The sequence below is a fragment of the Myotis brandtii genome, unplaced genomic scaffold, assembly GCF_000412655.1.
Source record: "Myotis brandtii unplaced genomic scaffold, ASM41265v1 scaffold265, whole genome shotgun sequence".
NCBI lineage: Eukaryota > Metazoa > Chordata > Mammalia > Chiroptera > Vespertilionidae > Myotis > Myotis brandtii.
In genome coordinates, this window is record NW_005360086.1 from 497,732 (window position 1) to 504,985 (window position 7,254).

General features: G+C 52.0%; 1 long non-coding RNA gene across 2 annotated transcripts in view; it reads right to left on the reverse strand.

Annotated features, from left to right (window-relative positions):
• Nucleotides 1–4,966: 4,966 nt before the first annotated feature.
• The window catches only part of LOC106726419, a 7,033-nt gene continuing 4,745 nt past the window's right edge, over nt 4,967–7,254 (reverse strand). The window contains exon 4 of one of the 2 annotated variants that reach the window (XR_001362491.1): nt 4,967–5,265. This is a non-coding gene — a long non-coding RNA (uncharacterized LOC106726419). Of the gene's footprint in view, nt 5,427–7,254 lie in introns of both variants that reach the window. The other variant, XR_001362492.1, reaches the window with a different exon arrangement.

Consider the following 7,254-nt stretch of genomic DNA (forward strand, 5'->3'; position numbering starts at 1 on the left):
AGACACAAGCCCCAGTCATTTCATTGCCTTTCAGGAGCCACAGTCCAGTGCTAGCATTTGGAAGCGATGGTCCGTCATGGATGTCCTGAGCTTATTATATGTACTTCTTGTGTGTGTGTGTGTTTATGTACACATTTGCATTTTTCATGTAAACTTTCAAAAGGTTCCATGACTCCGGCTCCCCTCCCCTCCCAGCCCTGCAAAAAGTTTAAGAACCATTAGGGTAACACCTGCTGTTCAGAGTGAAAGGACGCAGCCCCAGGGCCCATCAGCTTCTCCCGCCTGTCTGGGTGACTAAGGCCTCAGCACGTGACCATCTCTGGCCCAAGTGATAAGCCCGGTGTCTGGACCACGTGACCGACCTTGGACAGCTCCTCTCAGCCTCGGCTCGTGGAAAATCACACACAGAGAAACACGCATCCACACACATTTACACCAACACCCACACGGCACTGCCCCAGAGGACCGCTTGGGAGGGCTTGTGTGTGTCAACATTGTGACACGTAAACCCTCATCTCTCTAATCCCCACAGCAGGCCTGTGCGTTTGGGAACTTGCCCAAGTTCACACAGCTGGAAAGAGGCGGAGCTGGATTATAAGAGGGCATCGCGGGGCCCGACGGGGGCTGGGGAAAGCTGGCCGTGCTTCTGATCCTTCAGGGATGAGGCAGAGGTCAGGGCTATCAGTTCCTCGTGAGAACTGGAACCCACACCAGACATTTTGCTGAGAGCATGCCTTCTTTCCTTCCACAGCTATTTCATGAGCATCTTCTTTTTTTTAAAAAAATGTTTTTATTGATTTTAGAGAGAGGAAGGAAGAGGGAGAGAGAGAGAAACATCGATGTGATAGAGAAACATCCATCAGCTGCCTCCTTCATGCACCCCAACTGGGTACCAAACCCAAAACCTGGGCATGTGCCCTGACTGGGAATCGAACCAGAGACCTTTTGGTGCACAGGAAGATGCTCAACCCATTGAGCCACACCGGCCAGGGCTGGAGCATCTTCTAGGTGTGTGTTGGGGGCTGTGGTAGCCAGCCTCCAAGATGGCCTCAGTGTCTGTGCCTGGTGTCTACACCTCCGTGCAGTCCCGCCCCAGTGTGAGCCTGTGTGAGGGCGGCATTGTGCAGAAGCCAAGGTACATCTCCTCTGATGTAGGTGATAGGACGGCGGCTTCTGCCCTGGGTGCTCTCTCACTCTCCTGCTGCCTCCGTTTTAAATCACTTGCTCTAGGGCAGTGGTTCTCAACCTTCCTAATGCCGCGACCCTTTCATACAGTTCCTCATGTTGTGGTGACCCCCAACCATAAAATTATTTTCGTTGCTACTTCATCACTGTAATGTTGCTACTGTTATGAATCGTCATGTAAATATCTGATATGCAGGATGGTCTTAGGCGACCCCTGTGAAAGGGTCGTTTGACCCCCAACAGGGTCGCGACCCACAGGTTGAGAACCGCTGCTCTAGGGGGAAGCAAGATGCCATGTTGGGGGCAGCCCTGTAGGGAGGCCCACAGGGGACGGAACTGAACCCCCAGCCAGCAGCCTGCAGACCTGAGGCCCACACCACGCCAATGAGTGAGCTTTGATGCAGACCCTCCAGCCCCCGTCAGGCCTTAAGATGACTGCAACGCAGGAGGGTTCCTGGCCCGCAGGAACCGTGGAAGAGAACAGGTGCTTGTTTTAAGAAACGTTGCAATACCACTGGCCAGTGTTTGGCTGTTGCTGGGAAGAAGCCAGCTGGAGAGCCCAGGAAGGCTAAGAAAAGGGACTCCAGGCTCCCCAAGGGGCAGCGGCACCCTGACCTTGCTGCCACACCCCTTGCGCTTTGAAGAGAGGGCTTGGGCTAGGTGTGCATCCAAGCCTCTCACATGCATTTCAGTGTCTGCAGAGGGTGCACCGGGAAGAAACAACGGACCTTCTGCTCCCAGGAGCGAGCATTTTCTGCAGCTCCTTGGCTGGCCTACCTCGGGAGGGCTCCAACCCCACCCAGGTACAGGGTGGGGCAAAAGTAGCTTTACAGTTGGTCGTAAGAAAAAGTCATACAATAATCAATATATAATAATACAAGCATGAACTCTGTGTTTCGCACACACCTTCGACTGTAGATCTATGCAACCTGCTTTATTGCGGCTCTTTATTTTTTGAAAGGAAACATCTTTGGTGACCAGCATTCCACGTCAAAATTGAGATTGTGTGACCAAGGGGGCCTGGGACTTGGGGAATTCTGGCCAACATCAGTCTCTGCCAGATTATTTTGCCAGGATCCCAGGTACTAATCCTGTCATTCATCTTCTCATAAACTCTATGACTTCCAGCCACCAACCAAATAAAGTCCAACTCAGGCATCTGCAGATCTAGCACTACGATCGGACCCCAATGCAGTGCGACACGACCGGGAATCAGTGCAGACTCTACAGGCTCAGAGCACTGTCCCCAGCAAGACTGCCCTCACGTCAGACACCAGCCACAGTTTTTTAAAAATATTTTTTTACTGATTTCAGAGAAGAAGGGAGAGGGAGAGAGAAATAGAAACATCAATGATGCTACCCTAGGGCGCAAAGTCATGGAAAGCCTAAGAGCACAGGATCCTTCTGAGGTTTGGACCATGCTGACCAATGAAACTGGCTTTGAGATCAGTTCTTCTGATGCTACAGTGAAGATTCTCATTACAACAGTGCCACCCAATCTCCGAAAACTGGATCCAGAACTCCATTTGGACATCGAGGTGTTGCAGAGGGCCGTAGCAGCCGTGCGACACGCTCGCTGGTGTGAAGAAAATGCTTCTCAGTCCACAGTTAATTTCCAAGATTTCTAAAAATTCCTACACCTGTCCTGTTTTACCCCCAAAATTCCTGTTTTAACAAGAAGGTGGCCATCTGCAAGCCAGGAAGAGAGATCCGCATTATTAACCGGTAAATATTTATTTAAAAATCCACATTAACCGGTAAATATTTATTTAAAAATCCGCACTACTAACCGGTAAATATTTATTTTAAATATTATTTTAAAAATCCGCAGTATTAACCAGTAAATATTATTTTAAAATCCGCACTATTAATCGTTAAATATTTATTTTAAATATTTTTTAAAAATCCACACTACTAACTGATAAATATTTAAAAATCCGCACTACTAACCAGTAAATATTTATGAAAAAATCCGCATTATTAGCCAGCACGACTATTAGCAGGTGCACCGGTTAATAATACGAATTTTTCCATAATATGTGCTGGTTAATAATGCGGATTTTTTCAATGAAATATATACTGGTATATATAAAAAGATTCACTTTAATCCCTCCCTATCGTATCTCACATAAAGACACAGCCCAGAGACTGATTTATTTCTACTCTATGTTGGAAAACATCATGACACCAGCTCCTGGGAGCCGTGTGGAAGCCCCACTCTTTCCATCCTGGGAGAAGGCTGTCTCTCCCCCTTTCCACTCTGAGGCATCTTCTTCCTGGTTCCTCGTCTATTTCCAGCCACTGTTCAAAGCCAAGTGCAAAATCTTTCTTATGCTGCTAAAATTTTAAGGTAATCTATTATATGTATTTATTTTTTTTAAATATATATTTTATTGATTTTAGAGAGGAAGGGATAGGGAGAGATAGAAACATCAACGATGAGAGATCGACTGCCTCCTGCATGCCCCCTCCTGGGGATCGAGCCTGCAACCTGGGCATGTGCAGGAATCAAACCTGGGACCCTTCAGTCTGCAGGCAGATGCTCTATCCACTGAGCCACACCAGCTAGGGGTAGGATAATCTATTATAGAGTAATAGAGAACTAAGCCAGAGTTACGTCTGTAAACTCAATTGCTGTGGTTCTTACGGTACATTCTGTGGAAAAGAGGCAGACAATGGAAGGAAAAAGTAAGAGAGGGAAGGATGGGGAGGAAGAAGCCAGTGTGTCAGATGGCAGTAAGTGCTCTGGAGAAAAATAACACAGGGAAATGGGGTGGGAGTGAGGGAGGTCAATTTAAATAGGTGACCAGGGAAGGTCTGCCCGAACGGGGCCAATTACATGAAGACCTGAGGGAGTGAGCCTTATAGAAATCCGAGGGGAACAGCATCCAGGCAGAGGAACAGCAAGTGCAAAGGCCTTGGGATGAGAGTATGTCTGGGTCATGTGACCCGTCCAGAGAGTGCACTTTGTATATATTTGCCACTAGATTGGTTGTCCTCACCAGGGCTGGCTCTGGCCACCTCGTGATGGGGCCCCCAGGAGTGTGGAGGCAGGTGCTGAGCCCCCGCTGCTCTCCTGTTCCCTCTCTAAAAGGCCTGGGCCCCAGACCGTGGCTTCGTGGCTGTATTCCTAGGGGTGGGCCTCATGGTCTCAGGAGGTGGAAACAGACGCAGTGACCATGTTCTCCCAGCCTCCAGGTGCTCTGGGATACATTTAAGTGAAACGGCAGGGTGACAGAAATGACACAGGAAGTGCACGCTGGATGCAGAAAGACTAAAAGTTGCAGAAGTCCTCCAACATTTACAGGGACGACGGGCGGAGGACTCGGACCCCAGCCTCGTTGCTGTGGTTGTAGGTCATCCTTTGCCGTCTCCCCTCTGGAGCCAGCAACATACACAGTGGATCTCGGTGTCACAGCAGAAAGTGCCCAAACCACCTGCCCTGCCCACTGGGCACGCACACCTCCCTGCCTCTCGGGAACAGACTGGTGGCTTGTGAGTGACTCATGGCCTGAGGACTCCCTTTTCCTGTGCTCTCCTCCCTCTCAACCCAGAGATGCCCTGCTGTTTGCAGCTCATCCTCAGAGCTCTTGGGGCTCCCGCCAGCGGGCTCAGGGCCATAGCGACCCTATTTTCCAGATCAGATGGACGGACAGTGTGACAAACCTGACGTTATGCTTAGAGGACAAAGGGATGGAACACTGAAGCCAAGGCTTTCTGGGGAAATGAAGGGCACAAAGTAGAAAACACCCTCCCCCCGCATGAGACCCACACATCCCTAAGGGGCAGAGCAGTCATTCATTTATTCCTCCCTGAGCTCTTTCAACAAATCTCTCTTGAACACCAACCGTATGTCAGGCCTGGGCTGGGCTGGGTGCTGGAGAAACGACGTGAGCAGAGCTCCTGTCCTGGAACGTTCGTAGTCAGCGAGAGAGACGGACAGGTGCACAGGTGAGGGCCTGGTGCTCCCGGTGACCCTGGGAGGGACACTCATCCCAGGCCAAGGGGAGGACCAGGGAGAGCGTGTCTGCGTGGCGATGTCAGGGGAAGGCTCCACGAGAAGTGACTCTACGCCAAGACCTGCAGGACGAGTAGGAGTTAGACGAAGAGGAGAGCTGTGTCCAGGCACAGGGAAGGCTTGTGCAAAGGTCCTGGGGTGAGAGACGTGTCGGGAGGGCAGAGGAGGAGGGTCTTGTGAGCTTCATCCCTAAGGGCCATGGGGAACCACGGAAAGTTGGGAGCTAGAGAGAGACACAGTCACATTTGCATCTTAGAAACATCACTTTTGTTGCTGCTGTTGATCCCCCCTCCATGCTTGCCCTGGCCCTGTGACTGAGCATGCCTCACTGAGCTAGAGGCCTGTGGAGAGACTGACCCAGCCTGACCCAGTCCCCAGGGTGCTGCGGGGGTAATGACAGGCTCTCCTCTATCCTGCAGCCCAGCCCACCCTGGCAGGCTTCAGGGTCAGGCTCTGAGGGCTGCTATACTGGGCTCGTGGGTGAGGGTTTCACCCCGCCGCTGCCCACATCGGGCCGGCTTTTCCCCCAGGATTGAAGAGTCATTTGTATCTCCAGGGTGGCAGGGCCTCCTCCCCAGAGCCACGGCGCCCAAGATAACAGGGCAGCCTGGGAGCTGTTGATGAAAAGGCAGCCAGGCAGCGGGTGGGCAAGGCCCTCGGACCGGACCGTGAGTGCTGCCACAGATAGCAACTGGGGCGGGGAAGGCCGGCTAATTACAGCTCCCAGAATAGAGGGGCCAGAGGCGTGGCGGGGCACCCTACCAAGGAGGCACTGGCAGCCGGCCAGGCACGTCCCGGCTCCAGTCCCTGCCGCAGGCAGAGGCGGGTGACCACACGCCAGCGGGGCCATGGGGATGCCATTCATCCTTGGCCAAGGCAGCTGGCAGCTGCGAGGTGGGGTCAGGTGGTGGCAGGGAGGCTCCTGGGGGTTGGGAGAGAGAACCAGCCCAGTGTGACCTGGCAGGGGTGAGGGTGGTGAGGGGAGGGAAAGGCTGAGCTAAAGAGGGGGGGGCATCTTGCCTGACCCCAGAGGAGACGCTCCCTCACATGGCTCTGGATATATCGCATAAGGTGTGTGAGATACGGTAAAAATAACAAGAATGAAAGGCAAATATTAGCAGCCATGTGCCAGGCACTGCTCTATGCAACAATATACATCACTTCAGTGCACCCTCACAGCTCCCCATTATTATGCCCACTTTATAGATGAGGAAACTGAGGCCCATAGAGGTCCAGTACATGCCAAGCAGAGCCCATGAGTGGTAAACCTAGCACAACTCCCAAACCTGGGTTCCCGAGTCCGGGAACCTGTTAGAGGGCCTCGCTGCGCCAGTTTTCTCATCTACAGCCCAGGCCAGCCTCTTGCTCAGCATCAACCTCCCGGAGCTGTTGTGGGGACCACATGGGGACAGCGTGATGTGCAGGGGAAAGCTTCAGATCCGAGGCCGGGCTGAGCTGCGCGACTCACCCACCTCAGGCCTCTGCTTTCTCATCTGCAGGACGGGGATCATTATAGGCACCTCATCGTGTCCTCCGAGAACCGGATGTGCCCCATGTCAAGTGATAATTATGTGGAAGCTGATATCTATCTATAAAGGCTATGTTTGCAGTTGACGAGGGGCGCTCACATATGCACAGCGTACCCCGGGAGCAGCCTTCTTTAAAACCAGGAATGGCTGCCCTGGCTGTTGTAGCTCCGTTGGTTGGGCATCGTCCCGTGCCCCGAAAGGTTGCTGGTTCGACTCTCAGGGCACATGCCCGGGTTGTGGGCTCGAGCCCCAGGAGGAGGCAGCTGATGGATGCTTCCCGCTCACATTTATGTTTCTCTCTCTCTAAAAAAATATTTTTAAAATGAGGAATGACCCCCCCCCCTTTTTACCCTCAGTAAATATTTGGTTTTCTTATAAATAGTGATTTAAAGCAAGTCACACCTGAATCAATTTTCTGTGAGGATTTGCTGCCTTGAAACTGTTTTTTCTTCAGTTGCTTGTACTGAGGTGCTGATTTTCAGCTCAGGATGGGGACGTCTCCTCCTCCCCCGCCCCCCCCCC